This window comes from Nanorana parkeri, unplaced genomic scaffold (genome assembly GCF_000935625.1).
Source record: "Nanorana parkeri isolate BGI_ZX_2015 unplaced genomic scaffold, ASM93562v1 scaffold894, whole genome shotgun sequence".
NCBI classification, from domain to species: domain Eukaryota; kingdom Metazoa; phylum Chordata; class Amphibia; order Anura; family Dicroglossidae; genus Nanorana; species Nanorana parkeri.
Window position 1 is genome coordinate 289,813 of NW_017307162.1, and position 17,187 is coordinate 306,999.

The window sequence follows — 17,187 nt, forward strand, 5'->3', positions numbered from 1 at the left end:
ATTTTTCCCTATATGGCCACTTTTTGCATGTTGGAGCGTTTTCCTCAAACTTCCAGTTGTGTCTACATAACAGAAAGTAAAGGGAAATCTCCTGAATGGCACACAAATCCTGACAGTGGTTTTAATCCTTCCATACTCTATCCAAAACTGAAAAAAAAGTTTGGGCGTTAGATATAAATCCATAAAGAGACACCATCTCCTTGTTCGTGAGGAGCAACATGACAGTACCTTAAAAGGTCATCCCCTCACTCCTTAAAGGAGAACTATGAGGTGAGTGCTTTTCACTCACCTCATAGTTCTAGCCGACCTGTGACAATGAGACTGTCACAGGTCGGCTCAGTAGATCGGGAGGTGAGCGAACACATACCGGGGGGGCTGGATTCCCCTCTCCCCGCTCCGATCTGCCAGCGCTGACTGGCGGAACGGACGGGGGAGGCGGCGGGTACAGCTGGCTCTGCCTCTAGATAGGCAGAGCCAGCTGTCACTCACGCAGCTGGGCGGATCCCGTCATCTAAGTCGGGATCCGCTCCGGCGTCTCAGTATACCGCGAGCTGTGGCTCGCGGTATACTGAGCTTAGGGTAACGGGAGGACGCTAGTTTGTGTCCTCCCGTTACCCTAAGGAGAACTATGGGGAAAAACACTGACCCCATAGTTCTCCTTTAATACCCATCTTACCTGTGGTTTTCAACAGCTCCTCTGCAGCCATCAAGAATGACCAGGACTTCTGGGAATGTGGAAGCATGTGTCCTGCTCCCGAGATGGTGCCTGAACCTAGCCACTAAATAATAGCCACTAAATACCAAGCAATGTTACATGACTGGGAAGTGGCATCACTATGTTCTAGGGTCCCCCAACTTGGCCAATCTTAGCCCTGGCAGTGGAGGAGCGAACGCTGTGACGGAGCGCGGGTATGCTGGGGGTAGGGCAATGGCCTTTTGAAGAGAGACTGTCACTCTGTCCTGCATGGACAAGGTGCCATTGTCTCTTCACTCGGATCTAGTCACACTTTACACAGGCTGTGGTTATGAACGAATGCCACTTTTGCCAATGTGGTGGGTGCTTGGGTGTCTAGAAGTATTGGTTTAGAATAAGAGATTTTTGTCCGCCAGGCTTCAAATACAAAAAGGAGTCAGATTAGTGAAACTCACCAAGTGATGTAATGCTGGAAACAGCTGGTTTAAGCCTTACCAGGGCATAGTGTAACGAAAAGCAGTTTGGGCAACATGTTTATTAGTGGAATTCAGTCAGCAAGGTTTAATAATTTCTTGCCAAATAAATTCACTTAGCCTCTATGAACAAGCAAGCAGGGAGTTAGACCAAGGCAATTCAGTGGATAAGGTCTGTTTATATTTTCTAAAAACATTTGATACTGTGGAGGTTGCTTTATAATAACAAGGAAAGTAGGCCTAAGGGAAAACTGTTCACTTGAATGGAACATTGATTAAAGGTTAGGGAGAAGAAAGGAGCAACATTCTCAAAGTGAGACAAAGTTTTGGTGCTTGATCTATGACTTTTCTGCTTTTTACTTTAAGTAGTTGCAATTAATTAAAATAGTATAGCATAGCAATGTCATTTTGAGCATCAGTAAGCTTTATTGAGCAACATAGAGTGCACATGCATTTTATTTCTATTATTCTCAAGTAAGATAGGATCTCATCCACGTCTAGGATCTAAATCTGGGATTTAGCAGCATTTATAGTGCTTAGATTAATAAGAAATGATGTAAGCAAAGCTGCTGTAGAGAGAGAGAGCATTAAACTGGTAAAGCATTTAGGAAAGGTTAAATTAAAAACTAAAATGCAATAGACAGAGTCTAGAAATGTATTATAAAAAAAACACTTACCTAAGACTTCACCAGTACATTTTAAAATATTAAAACTTTTTTAACAGACCGCTCATGTTTGAGGCTTTCCTGGCAGTAGCTTGTGTTTTTTTTCCTGTCTTACACCTTTCTTTTTTATACCTTTTCTAGATGTTTACAGGCCTGTCATGTGAAGAACAGGGTCCTCTTCACATGGGTGGTCCCTCATGATGCAGAAAGGGATGCTATTGTGATGACATCAGTGCTGCTCTCCACATAATACACTCTGAATGCCGGGCGCCATGGTAACGCCTCCTCAGGGGGTCCATCCACGATGCCCTGCACTCACAGTATGTCCTTAGTCTTCTGGGTTAAATGAGAATGGTGATCAATTACCCTAGTAGACCGAGGACATCTTGTGGTAAAAAAAGAGGCACCATGGGTGAAAGCTCCAGAAAGGAGATCAACATTTTAGACATTTTAGAAAAAGCTGTTTTTTTCTCTTAACCTTCAGGAGGCCAACATATTTTGCAAGGAAGTTGTGAGGTGCAGCTGTATATTACTATATGGAGGGGTCTTCAGTAGCGGTCACATTTTAGTTTGGTCTAGTGGACCACTTTAAGAAAATTTAAAATGCAAGTCTATTTTCTTATAGCTGATTCACGCCCCCTGTATAAAGACACAGTGTCTATTCATTAAAGTGAAATAATAGGCTTTCTAATACCTATTTAAACATTTATGTTCCACACTGTTCATGTGGTAACATTTCCCTTGGAAATATTTTGCATTCAGCGTTGGTATACTCTGAACCTTTGCTATATGGGAAACCACAAACTATTAGAATTGCTTAGAAACCTGTTATTCAATCCACTTAATTAAAAAAAAAAGAAAACAATTCTTGTTAAGCTAATTTGAATGTTGTAGTTGGGCATACATATATCTGACAATGTACATCTAGGGTCTATTCAGAATGAATACCAAACAGCCAGCTCCTTTTTACCCATCTGCACTCAAGTTAGTGAACTAGCAGTACAGATTTTGAGGGTTTTGTAGTTCAATGGGAGAAGCTTAACTTCTTTGACGGTCTGAATATATCATACAACTATGCAGACATAAAAGAATTTAAGAATAAAAGCAGAGGCCCCACTTAACGTACTTCATGCTCTTTCAATGTTTGCATACTCTTGTGAATAATTAGAGAATTCCTATACCAAAACAGATTAAAAAGGGCTTTTTGCAGACTTGGATCTCTTGTTTGTTGGGCTTGTTAAGGGCCATAGTAGGTCATGATGATTGACAACTCTTTGGTGTGTGTGTGTAGTGGGCTTCATAATGCACATACATTCTCAGAGAGAGTCCAGGGAATGGACTGTGTCTAACCCTTTGGCTGCCAACTAATTTTAAAATATATAGCTTGACTATAAGAGAGTTGCTGTCCTCCCATTAATAGGGTTAATGAAAGAGCATTGAGCTTTCACATCAACTCCGAAGACTCTAGAAAGGGGAAAGTAGATTCCGTCATTGCAATTTATGCTCTCTGTCAATTAGTGCCAGTAAGAAAATTGGACGGGAATCCACACACATAAAACACAAAGTACAATAAAGCTCTGTTCACCTTATTTCCCTTTTATAGTGCCTATTCTTTTGCTTATACCACTAAAATGCCCATAACATCCACTCAGGGCTCCCTTTCAGCTGGCTTTTGGGTGTAAAATAACTGGATGTGTTGAGAAACCACATATTTCAAAAGAATAGTCTTTCCTGGAAACATAAAATATATTAGGGAGGTAATGTAATCAGATCATCTAAAGATTTAATGGGACTCAAGATGGAAGAGTAGGCGCAATTATAATGATGGGACTTGTTTAAAATAATATATGTTCATTTGGCTGTATCATTAATGACTATACATTTAGTTAGTGGTAAAGTCTTAGATTTAATCAGAGACTGGTATTTGTTTAATCCATTGAGATAAGAGAGAGAATTTAAACTGTGTCCCTTCTCTATCTGGAAAGACATAAAACTTTGCCCTTACATCTAATTGGAACTAACCGTTTTCATTGATATGCTAATATATTTAATGTGACACAATGTAATAAACCTGTCTCCTATTTATTGACATTGAACTGTTCATGTTCTTAGGTTCCCTGCATAGATTGGCATCCTATGCCTGTGTTAAGGTCATGCTATGTAGAGCCACTAAGAAAACATATATCTCAACAGCTCCTTTGTGAAGCACTGAGCTAGCCTTCATTTAAAGGCATGCAGGAAGCAACAGGTCAGTGAGCAAGAAAAAAAAAAAGTAATGCAATCTCTCATTGTTGAACTAGGCAATCTAACAGAACTGGTGCTAGCCATCTTTTTAACCACAATACAAGGAAAACCAAATTTGCTTATTCCCTAAATAATCAGGTGGTAGAGAGTACAGAATAGTTAAAAACCTGCACGGAATAGTTAAAGACCTGCATTGGCAACCTGTAATGCAGGCCAATCTGCAGGTTGCCAATGCTGACTTCTCATTCTGAAGAAGCTAGTTACCTGGGCCTTTTGCTGACCCTCTTGCGTCAATACTAAGAGTCACTCCACCAGAACATGTATACAGATAAGAACTTTCGACTTTACTTTGACTTTCCTGATTTGCTTAATAATTGTTCATTGAACGTCAGAGCATCAGCATAGTAGTCAAGCAGCCAGCTTTTTCAAAGGAGGTAAGTCATGGCAGCCTTCATAGTTCTTTTAGGAGAAAGTTATCTATTTTGCTTATGAAAGATGCTATTTATGCAGCTGATTTTTACTGGCCATGGACTATCAATGCATTGAACACGCTAAAATAATCCTGCACCTTCTGTGTGGGATAATGTGCTATGAAATCTATGGAGATGTACGTTATCATGTAACTTCAATGTGCAGGAAGTCCTTCTGCTTTCATAATATCATTCACTGGCCACTTGGATTGTTGTGATCAGTACATGTACAACAGCAATTTCTGTCAACATTTTTTTGTTCACATAACTGCAGCACCTGCTCAGTTCCCACAATACACCCATTATTAAAGATGCGACAGGCATTTTCATGAGTTATTTATCATCTTACACAATTCCAAGTGATTTCATCACCATCTAGTATTCATCTAGGGGTTTACTCATGTCTGTTCTAATCTGCTTGTGTTCTGCCACAACTACTGTCATCACAGTGTTGACAGGCTCTGTGTTACTTAATAATAAGATAGTTTTTTTTTTAAAGGAGTCATTTTTACATTGACTCCAGGGATTGTGTGTTTTTTTTTCAAACATTAAGGGTGGAGTGGTGGGGGGGGGATATCTCCTAAAATGTTTATTTAATAAAGCTAAGATCCTCTTGACCAGGGTTAAACACTTTCAGTGAATCTCATAGTAAACTGCATGCTAGAAGGACCCTACCATAAGTGGACCTTTCAGTTATGTGAGTGCAGAAGTTGCTGCCACTTACTTTAAGTGATCTGGGTCAGTGCTTCTCAAGCTTAGTGAGACCAGGTCCTGGTAAATTCATCCAAAAACCTTCCATATCCCACAGGTATTGCATCACTGAGTCTTTTCCTCCTCTCTCTCTGTCTCTCCCTCTCTCATTCTTTCTGACACTGCAGAATATGTCAGAGCTATATAAATGTATAATAATAATAATGTGCAATTGTGGTGGGGGCATTAGATTGTAAGCTCCTCCGGTGCAGAGGCTGATGTGACTGGAGTCAGGGCCATCCCTCAGGCAGCAGGTCGTGGGGGCGGCATGATCGCTCTGTTGCAGTATGCCTGCCGGCCCCTTTCTGGCCAGAGTGCCCCAGGTTTCTAAGAGACAGGCGGGGAGATGTGTAAGGGCCATTTGCACCTCTCCACCCAGCTCTTAGCGACCTGAAATGCTCTTGCCGCTCTTGTGGTATCACTGGTTGCCTGATACTCGGCGGGATGTTGCACCCACTGCCTCAGGCGGCAAAAAAGCTAGGGACATCCCTGGTCAGAATTATAAAAATGTACACAATGTAATAATAGTATGTGACTGTGGTGGAGGCAGTAGAGTGTAAGCTCCTTGAGTGCAGAGGCTGAGGTGACTGATGAGTGTTCTGAGGCTGATGTGTTCTCTGCACACCATAGCGTGATATTTCAGAGTTATATGCAGTATATGTATAATGAAAGTAAGTGTCTGTGGTGGGGACATTAGTGTGTAAATGTCTCTGGTATAGAGACTGATGTGACTGGCTCAATGTTTTCTGTGGAATATGTTGTAGCAATATAAATATATCATAATAGTGTCTAACTGTGGTGGGATATTGGAGTGTAAGCGTCACTGGTGCAGAGATTGATATTACTGGCTCAGTTTCTCTGTAGAGCATTGAGAATTACAGAGCTAACATATTTTGGCCAATGGCCATACCAATCCGCTATTACTAATCAAGGAAAATGTAAAACCAATGCATGTTTTTGATGACATTGGTGTTTTTTCCTATAATAATTAATCTGAATAGGGGAAAAAGCACCTTGCTCTCTGTCCGACAAGTGTGCTATACATTCTCTATAGTTACTCCATGAGTTACCTCTGTAGCACACCTGCTCCATATATCATCTTTCCTCTCCTCATTGTTCCATTAAAAGATAACATTTTTGTGATAGTATATTTTCTCACTGGGGAGAGAAGCTGAGGGCTGAATACATATAAATGACAGGAGGAGACGGGAATTTGATGAGTGACTTGCATAGCTCAGCTATTAGTGTCTGTGCTGTGAATTAACAGCAGAGAAAGTGATTGCCCTGTAGGCCCAGCAGGCAAAAAGCCGCAGCACAGCAGGAGAGAAGCCACTTACCGACACCCGACCAAGGCCTGGTGGTTGAGACCCACTGATCTTGTCTTTGTAACAAGTAACAATGTATTACCCTTCCTACATGAGTTATGTAGCCAGTAATTAGTTTGGATCTTTGTAACATTGGGCCATTGTTTGTGACTATCTCTGGCCCTCTGTGACCTGTTTACAAATGCTGCAATCACTATCCAGTCAATAGTGGGGACTGAAATTTCTGTGCAGCAGGCTCTTCATAAACCAGAGTCTATTCAGAGAGATAAATAGAATCATACTTCATTTTTTTAAATGAATCACATGAATTATTTTAGTCTTGAGAGCATCTATATTTTTTTTAATCTATTTTTGTCAATAATTAGCATCACACTTATTTTTAAAGGATGAATTAAACAGTCAGAGATAGAAACACCTTAGATGTCTATAGGCTGAGCCTCTGTATTCCTCTCTTTCCTGAGGTGCAACATTTTCCTTCTAGCTAATTGGAAAGTTTACATTGATATGCTAATATATCTAATGTGACACCATGTAATAAATCTGTCTTCTCTGTATTGACACAAGCCTACTCGTGTTCTAAGGCTTCCTGCAGCTAATGGTGTTTATTTCAGTGTAGTTTGCTAGGTCATATAATGTACCTAAGAAAACATATATCTCAACAACTGTCTTGTTTACAATAAGCTCGTCTCCTACTATTTAGAACCAGAGAGGAAACAAGCCGTCAGTGGACTAAAATGCTTAACTCGATTTCTAATGATAAATGGCATCATTATAGCAATATTACCCTAGCAGTGTAACGATTTTAACCCATATGCTAGTTTACATCTGTTTGCAGAAAAAAAAAGTAATAATAATAAAATTGCTGCACAGTTTTATTATCATTATGCATGTAAGAGTTCTAGTAGAGATATTTAAGGAGTTTTCTTGTTAGTCTAAAATGTCAGGATCATTGGAACGCAGAACATTGTGTTCACTGAGATTTTTAATTTTTCACTCTTTCGTTAATATTCAGGGGTGATTTACTTAAAAAGCCTAGGCTTCATGGGCAATTTACGTTCTGTTTCAACTGTGGCGGCAGCATGGCCATGTCGCACAAAGCTCAACAATGAATTGTACTGCAAGTGTCAATGACTGTGGGTTGCCTCATAAAAACCAACAATTGACTGCATATGGCCATGATTGCCCACAATTTTGACCTTTGGTTTGGCATATTGCAGGTGAAGTAGATACTCATTTAGAGCCTTTTGCTCTTTTTAACTGTTTGATTGTTTTGCACATAGTTCTATCCAAACCCCACCTCACTTTTTGAGGAAACCTTTACTGAGAGATATGTGGAGCTACCATTGCTGACCTTCTGCTAGAGCTCCTGGTCCACGTACATTGTCTAGGTCATTGCTGAGAAAGTATTAAAGCTAATGGATCAACTTGATAGCTGAATGATGTCTGCAATGGCATTTGAAAATGGTTTAGAACAGAAGTAGGCAACCCCAGCACTCCAGCTGTTATGGAACTAACTCCTATGAGGCATTGTCAGATTCTGAAGGCCACATGTATGACAATCAGAGGCATAATGGGATTAATAGTTTTACTACAGCTAGGCTTACAATGGTATAAATGTGCTGGCATAGAAAGCATTGATATTTTTTTAATATCAATTTAAAGCCGAATTCCAGGGATAAAAGGGTCACCCCCACTGCAATGATTAACTGCTTATTTTCCCTAGGGGATGATGAAGAAGGTAATATACTTACCTGATTTCTCATTCCCTCAATCTTTCTCCTCTTCATGCAACTGGTTCCCCAGTCACAGCTCTCTGGCATTACATGCTGTAGCAGCAGCAGTCCTGTATTGTACGGCAAGACACCTATGTGACGTCTACATTCCAGAGCATCGGGCCGTGGAGTAGAGCGCTGGTTACCAATGGGAAGAATAAGGTATGTACGTATATCACCTTAATCACCATCCTTGCAAAACCAGCCATTAACCCTTTCAATGGGGAGGGGGACCTACTGGAAGGGTAAGCTTTTTCCCCAGAGTTCAGCTTTACATTAATAGATCCCCTCATTTTTTATTAACACTCAATATTTTAATGTGATCATAAAGGAAATAGAGATAGCAAAGAGAAAGATTGGGAGAGAGAGAGAGAGGGTGAGATATAAGAGAGAATGGGGCAGAGAGGGAGTGAAGATTTTTTTTTTTATCTTTCATAGTTACTAGCTATCAGAAATGCCAACAGAGGTACAATGACATTTCTTATTGCAATATATTATTTCACAGACACTGAATAGTTCATAGAGAAACTCCATAATAGCAAGTGACAGCAGATGTCAAAAGTGGGCTCTCTAAAACCCGCTCATTCATAGATATTTTCTCATACTTCTACATAAAAAGTCAATTTTACTTCCAGAAATATTCCCAGTCTTCCAGTATATAAGTACTACTGCTGTGTCAGTCCAGAGCCTCACAACATGACATTCACCACTTAAGAATCTGACATAAACTGTGTATGAAATATTAATGATTGTTCATTTAGAAACAGTGTGTGTAACAAGGGGGGTTTCAAATAAATATCATTACAGAGGAAGATAATTAGAAGGATTACAATATAGCTAAAATCCCAGATGTACTGGGAATGGAAAGCAGCCCTGCAGTAGAATATATATACTGGTTTTATATGTGAGATGGAGTAAAATACCATGTTTATTTCACAACCTGTTTGTGCACTGGCCCGGAATAGATGTAAAACTTCAACCTCGTTCTTTTTCTTGGCTTTGGATAGTATAGGAAAGATGCATTTTTATTAGGAACTTTGGCTGGGTTCACACCTGGGCGTTCCAAATAGGTTTGTTTTATGCTAGTTTTTAAGCCCGTTTTTTTGTTCACTGAAACGCGCGTTTGACGCTCGTTTTTTTAACCTCCCTGGCGGTATGATTTTTTAAAAAAAACATTTTCTTTTTTCTCTATCTTTTTTTCGGTTTTTAATTTTTTAAAAAACTTTTTAAACTTCCCGCCGGTTCTGCACCCCTGCGGCGCGGACGCTCGCAAGAACCCGGTAGACGGCAGCGGCGGTAGAACACAGCGGTGATCGCGGACAAGGTAAGACCTACGCTGTATTCCCGAGTGTGGCTAAGGGTTACTGCTTTGTTAACCCCGAGCCACACTGGGGAATACCAATGGATACGCGCAGGTGTGAACCCAGCCTTACACAGGTGATCTAACCCTTCCATGCTCAATTTAAAAAAATGAATTCTATTGCTCACTAAAAAATTAAGATGCTGCTAAGACTCGTGCAATCCACAGCTCCAGCTCTCAGATGTTCACTCTTGTGGGATCCGTTCCTCCCACACACCATTCAGCAAACTTCTGGAGCCACACACCACTTCCAAAGGGTAACATTACTACAGTGTTACGCACAAACAGAAACACCTCAAGTTGGATCCTCTCTCACGTGTTTTACCCCTTACTGGGGCAAAAACAATGTCCATCTGACATGTTTCACCCCTGCTGATTATAAGCCCCAGTAGGGCAACTAAACATGTCAGGGGGAAGATCCTGGGTGGAGTATCAATGCCTGTGCTAAGCAATAAATTTGAATATACCCTGTGAAAGTGGTGTGTGGCTCCAGTACTTTGCTGAATGCATTTTTTATTTCTATATATATCCTCACTGCCAGAATAAGAAGTGAGGGAAGTCTTCCCTGAAGGAAAAACAGGTAGCAATAATACCTAACACCTAAATGCTCCCACCCAAAACAAACGAAGCATGATTTGGCTGAAGGTATACTTTAAAACAGAACTTCCATTTAAAAATACAGCATTTGTTTTTTAAATGAACTGATCAGGAGCTTTTAAAATAAGAAGGTGGCTTTTGCTGCAGTACTCACCTCCACTTCAGTGCTGTCCCCTGCCTGCTGGAGGACAAGGGTCTTTTTATTTTAAGTGTGATTATCTGATAGCCCAACTCCAGCCAAAACTTTGTCTTTTTTTGTGGATACATTTTTTTATTGCTGTTGGTATACCAGTTAGGAATATTTATACTCTATATTTATTCTAGTCCCCATTGTCACCAGGGCTGAAAGTAAGGGAAAATCCAAACCTTTCAGTTGTCCCCACTACAGGGATTGAGGGGACATCTTCTTATGGGGGCACTTGTTCTAGTGACAAATGTTTAAGAGGGCATTTCCTTTACATTTCTTCACACTTCCTGTTGTATTTTCATGACAGGAAGTGAAGATAAATCTCCCCAGTTCTTAGTAAAAGGATTATAATCAATTCTGAGTGTATAGAACGGGCTATTGTCTACTCAAAACTGATTTGTTTTTGTTTTATGTGGACTAACTCCTCAACTATCCATAATAAAAGGTGGGGTCAGTGACTAGTACACCAGGCAGTCTGTTTTAAGGCTAAACAGCTTATTCTCCCATAGTCATTACTGATGACAATGAAGCCTAGAATACATGTTGGCTATGCAGCGGTTTCACTTGCTCTCCAGAGGACGATATATGTATGTATTTGCTGCATAATTGATAATGCATTTTTTTCAACAGTTATTGAGAGAGGTACACAATGAATAAAAGTATTAGTTTTCATACGTCTCAGTACTTATTTTCACTTGCATGAAAAATCTCTATAAATCCTGGAATATTTAAAAATGTATCCAAAAGGTTCAATTACAGAGAGTCAAAGTCTTGTACTGAAAATGAAGTTTTGCTTAGAATCCCACAGTTTTGCAACAGCGACTCACAAATAATTTATGTTCTGCTCTCAAAGAGAATTTCTGTTTTCTTTTTACATTGGACGGAAAGCAATATATTAAAATATAATCTGAGGAAATAAAAAAATGTGTTACTTATTTTCCAATGGTGTGCATTCTCCTTTTGAGACGTGGCAATTCAGATGGAGAATCAGTTACAGATGGAACATAATTTCTTAAATACATTACATTTAATACTTTTAAGTCTTGTATTATAGACATCTGGACATTACAAAAAAATGTCTGCCCCTGTTCAATAATTCTGTATTAATGTAGACAAATACAAATAGTTTGTGGCAGAATAAATGATTAATTTGCTTCATCTGTACAAAGGCAACATTTTAAACCACATTGGACTTTATAAATCATATATACAAATGCAATAATAAAGTTAATTTGATTAGCTCTAAAAATGATGAAATGGTAATGTTTCTGTCTCTTCTTATACAGTCAATGAATTAATATTTTCTAATTATGGATCTCAAAGAGTTTGTGACAGTCGGAATACATAACTGCAGCTTTTGATTTTATCTGACAGTGAGTGTCAATACAATCCCAGATTTGAAGAGGGTGTATTTAGGAACCTGGGCATTAAAGCTTTGCTTGACTGGCCAATACCCCTGGCCTGTAATGCATTTTCCTGAGGTGAACTTGTCAGGAGCTATGCACAGAATGACATACTAATCAGATCCAGTTCTCCTTTTGTTTGACTCATAGAATAGCCTTGAATCTGTTACAATATATCATTGTCAGTGGTTGAGATTACAGGATGTGATAAGAATTACATCTAGCCTATCATGGGCCCTAAGCACCGCTTAGTAGCCAAAGTATTGGATAGAGCAAGAAAGGATTAAAATCCCTGTCACTGTGTTTTTGTTTTCTGTGTGGGGATCTTGCTTTACATCCAGTCCTGCAGATGCACAAGGACGTACAAGTTAAACTACCCTTTCATGCAATTGTAATAGGCCATTAAGAGCACCAAACCAAAATCTTTAATCAGTAAACTGAAACATGTTTCGGGGGCAAAAAAAACCCCCTTCATCAAGGCTGAGTGGAATATCCAACATCTGATTACAGAACAGTCTATTCTGAAACGCTTTCAGCCCTTTCAGTATTCTTCTATTCCACTCAGCCCCAATAAAGGTGTTTTTTTTCTTTTGGCCCCTAAAACATGTTGTCAATCTTTTGCTTTTCTTGATATCATCAATTCATTTATTAAAGATTTTGGATTCTCAAGATTTTGGATTGGCACTCTTAATGACTTATTACACTTGGATTTTTCTATACGGGTGACCATTCCTTTAAGAGGCCCCCAGTTTTTGTGGAGAGCTGCTGAACACAAGCCATAAGGCTCAAGTACTTTGTCCTCCTCTGAAAATTTGTGTCCAGTGCCTTGCTGCACCCTGCTCTTGGGTTCTCATGCAATTGTCACCTTTTTCCCCCTAACCTCTTGTTCTGGGGACCACTATAACATTTTGGATTACCATCACTTTCTATCTATAACAGTAGGGAAAGAGAGAGGGAAGTCTCCCCAGTGCAGATACAAACAGAATTAGAAACCTGACAGCGGTTATAAATCCTTCTGTACTCTATCCAACAAAAAGTTTTAGCTATACATACACTTTATCCAGCAGTGCAACTGACATTACAGGGCACCACAGGCAGTAAGGGCCATAAGATCATCCTTGTACATTCGCAACATGGAAAGAAAACATTCTATATTCTCAATCAGTTGCAGTGCTCTCCTGACAACAGAAGAGGGGAACAGGAAGAAAAGATGGCATTGCATACCAAAAGGAAAGCTCTGAATATATTGAGCCACCTTTAGTTATGTAATGAAAAATGTACTTAAACAGCAACATAAGCACTATTAAAGTGACAGTAAACTCAGGAGTTAAATCTTAAAAATGCAATCAAGTACCATAACTATTAACAAAAATGTTAATAGTCAAGTCTGAATGCCTCAAGTCATCTCTGAATTCATGTTAACACTGTCCTTCCTTCTGGAGGGTGGCTACTTTTGTTCCCCATGGTCCCTGTGTGTGTTGCAGAGTAGCCACCGCTCCAAGCTCACTCCTGTGATAGACTACAATCTCAATACAAATTAGTAAACTAAATGGGAGAGTGAAGTCCATCACAGGAGTGAGCTTGGAATGGTGGCTATTCTGCAACACACACAGGGATGATGGGGAACTTGAATGCATTTTTAAGATTTAATTCCTCAGTTTACTGTCACTTTAATTTTTTCTTCTACATACAATTTTATCCCTTTCCATATGTTTCTTAGGGCATTTGGAAAATGTGACATATGGCAAGAGAAAAAAAAGCATTCAATATAAATCTATAATTTTTTATGTGTGTCTTGCTGTTCAGAAATTTAGGTCATTTGCCTATGCGTATGTACGTATAATTACATCTCTGCAGTGGCAGCAGGACATATGGAGCTCTACAGGAGAACTGTCAGCTATGTAACAGATTAAAATAGACACTGGCAAATTAATGAATTTACACAAAGACATAACAGGATAAAGAAGAATGATTAACACCCTCATAACGAGTTATCACAGTCCCTGTTATGAAATTATTTAACTCAGTCATTAGCTTAAACAAGACGCAACTTCTCCACCTATATAACGTACCTAGTCTGTATTTAATCATACTGACAGTCAACTCAGTGAAAGTTAATCTTTCACGCATGAGGAAAGATGGTACCGCAAAACAGTCTGAAACAATGCAGAAATCCCTTTTATTTCTTAAATTCCTTTTGAGATTGCGAAGGAAAACTAACACAAATTGGCTCACTCAATCAATTATATATTAACAAAAAGGAGTAGAGCAGGAGTAGCGATTAAAGGAGTAGTGCAAAAGCATAGTGAATAAGGGGAAGCTGTGTTTACTCAAATCATTCAATCATGTGTGGCTAGTGAGATCACCTATCATCTTGCACAAAGACAGCTTAACCACTTGAAGAACGGGGTGTTTATACCCCCTTCCTGTCCAGGGCATTTTTCAGTATTTATTGCTGCGGTACTTTGACTGACATTTATTCCGCCATGCAACGCTATACTTTTGGTGGTATTTTTTATGTTTTACTATATAATGAAAGAAGTCCCCGAGAATTTTGAAAAAAACCTGTTTTCACTATATTATGTTATTAAACATGTATATTTACCCACATTTTTGTGAAAATATAAAAGATGGGGTCACGTTGGGTAAATAGATGCCAAACACGTCATGGGCGACGCTTTAAAAGATGTTACTGTTCATCAATTTAGTGTTATCAGTGATTGATGGCCCTAGAATTATTGCTCACGCTCCAACGTTCACAGTGATTTGTAACATGTGAAGCGTAATCATCATTTTCACACGCAGGCACACCGGAAGCATGTTTGCGTGTATATGTGAGGGCGGGGGACTGTAAACTTTTTTTGTGTTTTTTTTTCCAATTTTTTTTATGTGCCTTTATTTTTTGTAACTTTATTTTATTTTAAACTTAACTTCATTGCTTTCACATAGGGGCCAAGAAGCCCCCTATGTGATAGCCAATATAGAGTGACAGGTCTTCTATATGGAGACATAAGGGGTCTTTAGGACCCCTAATGTCACCTAGGAACCCCCGGAGATCTGCTTCACCAGCTTCTCCCCGGCTTCTGTAGCCGGGAATGACAGCTGAATGTGGAAGTGATGTAATATACATCACTTCCTGCATTCAGTGACCAGAGAGGAGAACGGAGGGAGATCGCATACTGATCTCCCTCTGATCTCCAGTGACAGAGCCGCCGTGCTGGTCCCAGCCCGCACTCGGCACAGTGGAGCTCGGGATCAGTGGCGGTGGCAGGGGGACTCTACAGAACGCTGGAACACTTGTATGTATACAGTCATTGCTGGCTGTATACATTTCAAAAAGATTTCTTACTCGCGCATGCCGCCTAGCGACGGGCACAAGCGGAATGGGAAAGGATGTTTAAAAATGCCAACCTGCATTTAAGAAGCCACCGTCCAACTGTTTAATTACAAGGACCTGGATGGCAGATGGTTAAAGCTGAACTCCAGGCAAATATAAAAGACACAAATTATTCCAACTCTGTAATCATTAATACATAATACATTTTATTTATTTTTTAATGAAACCAGTGTAAAGTCCTAGATCTATCTAACTATTTGTCTCTTACAATCATCCATACAACAACACTCATTCCAGGGGTGGGAAGGCAAGGGCAGGACTGGGAGCCAATCAGGTTTTCCGCATGCAAAAGAACACGCTGATAGGGGAGAAAGAGTGAGAAAGGGGGGAGCTCATGAATCTGCTCCTTTTTTTCCCCAATTAGCAAGCTGAAGAGATGATAGCACTGTATTCCTAAAGTGTGTCATCAATCTGGCTGTGTGCGAGGGTCTGTGTAAATTTCAGGACTAAATGGACAGAAACACAAATCTTTTGGCAGGTAAAACAGGTTCCATGGTGTCAAACTAATGCTTTACATTCAAGGAAGATGCCATCATAGTCATTGGATTGCAATTGCCACAGTGTTGCACGTGTTATTAGCTATTACGTCAGCCGTTAGAGGGCTTAAAAGTTTGGTTGAGAGCTAACATAAGCACACTGGCAACCTTTACAGTTGGCATGCCTTGAAAGTAACTTTTTGGGAGACCATAAAATTGGTGGGCCTAATCCCACTGTAAGGTGTCTTTGTTTAAGTCTAAGACTTCTCATTTCCAGTCTTGACAAAGTATTGAAAGTACACCAGAGATATATACTGTATAGTATAGCAATAACAATGCAAACAAGCTAATAAAATCTAATTTTTGATGAGTTGTTACAGGTTACATCGCGCTCATGGCCTGTTTTGTGTTTGTCAATGTCTGTCAGAAATGACTGAAAACAAAAAGGTACTTAAAACCATTGTTTAAATTCAAACTGTGTCACTTATTACAGATCCCTATTAATAAAAGCAGATGCTGTATTTTTGTCATTAGTTGACTACAAAGCCCCAAAGTTAAAGAAGCGTATTACAAGATACAAACAAGGCACCACTAGATATTTAAAGCACATGTTAATTAACTTAAATTTGCAAGTTAGTGAGAGAGAAGGTAGAAAATGATTGACAGTTGAATGCCTTCCATATTGCAAACTCCTGGATGCGTGTAAATCTTTAATGAATTCTGTTGCTAATCTCCCTTAACAGTCAGATGCTAGCATTATCATTGCGAGTTAACATAATAAATGGGCATGTTTTAAGGGGTGTGCACAAATGATCTTGTGATTGCTGGCAGAGACTGTTTGTATAAATACAAACTACCCATCCATGAATTGTGTTTAGATTGGATCCTGTATAGCGTGCCTAAGTGAAATATCTTAAATCCACTTCTCACTAAGGAATTGTGGGGGGTTGTTCTAGTCTATCGATGACTCGGCTCTTTTGTTTTGAATCCAGTGTCAGATGTTTCCAGGTGAATTATTATGGTTAGGGTTGGTGGAACGTAAGTCCATATCAATGCCTTATGTTATACAGTGTTGCATCGTAGTCTTATTTAGTTTCTGTTACAATGGCTTTTTTGTCAAATCAAGCCTCTAGCATGAAGATAATAGAAGCCAAACATTTCGAGGCAACAGTGTATTTAAATTACATGAAAAATGATGCCAAAAAGAAAATCTACAGCCTGTTTTTTTTCAAAAGCAGGAAAGCTAAGGGGGCTTAGTGGAACTTTATTGTTGGCAGAACTCAGGCATTCCTTGTAATGCATGTAAGACACAGAGATATATATAGTATCAGTGTTTCTTAAGAAAAGAAATAGGCACCAAGAAAAAATGCCACG

At 39.4% G+C, this 17,187-nt stretch overlaps 1 protein-coding gene across 3 annotated transcripts in view; it reads right to left on the bottom strand.

Moving 5' to 3' along the window:
* EFNA5 (ephrin A5) overlaps positions 1-17,187 on the bottom strand; it is a 393,716-nt gene that overhangs the window by 172,258 nt on the left and 204,271 nt on the right. The window lies entirely within an intron of this gene.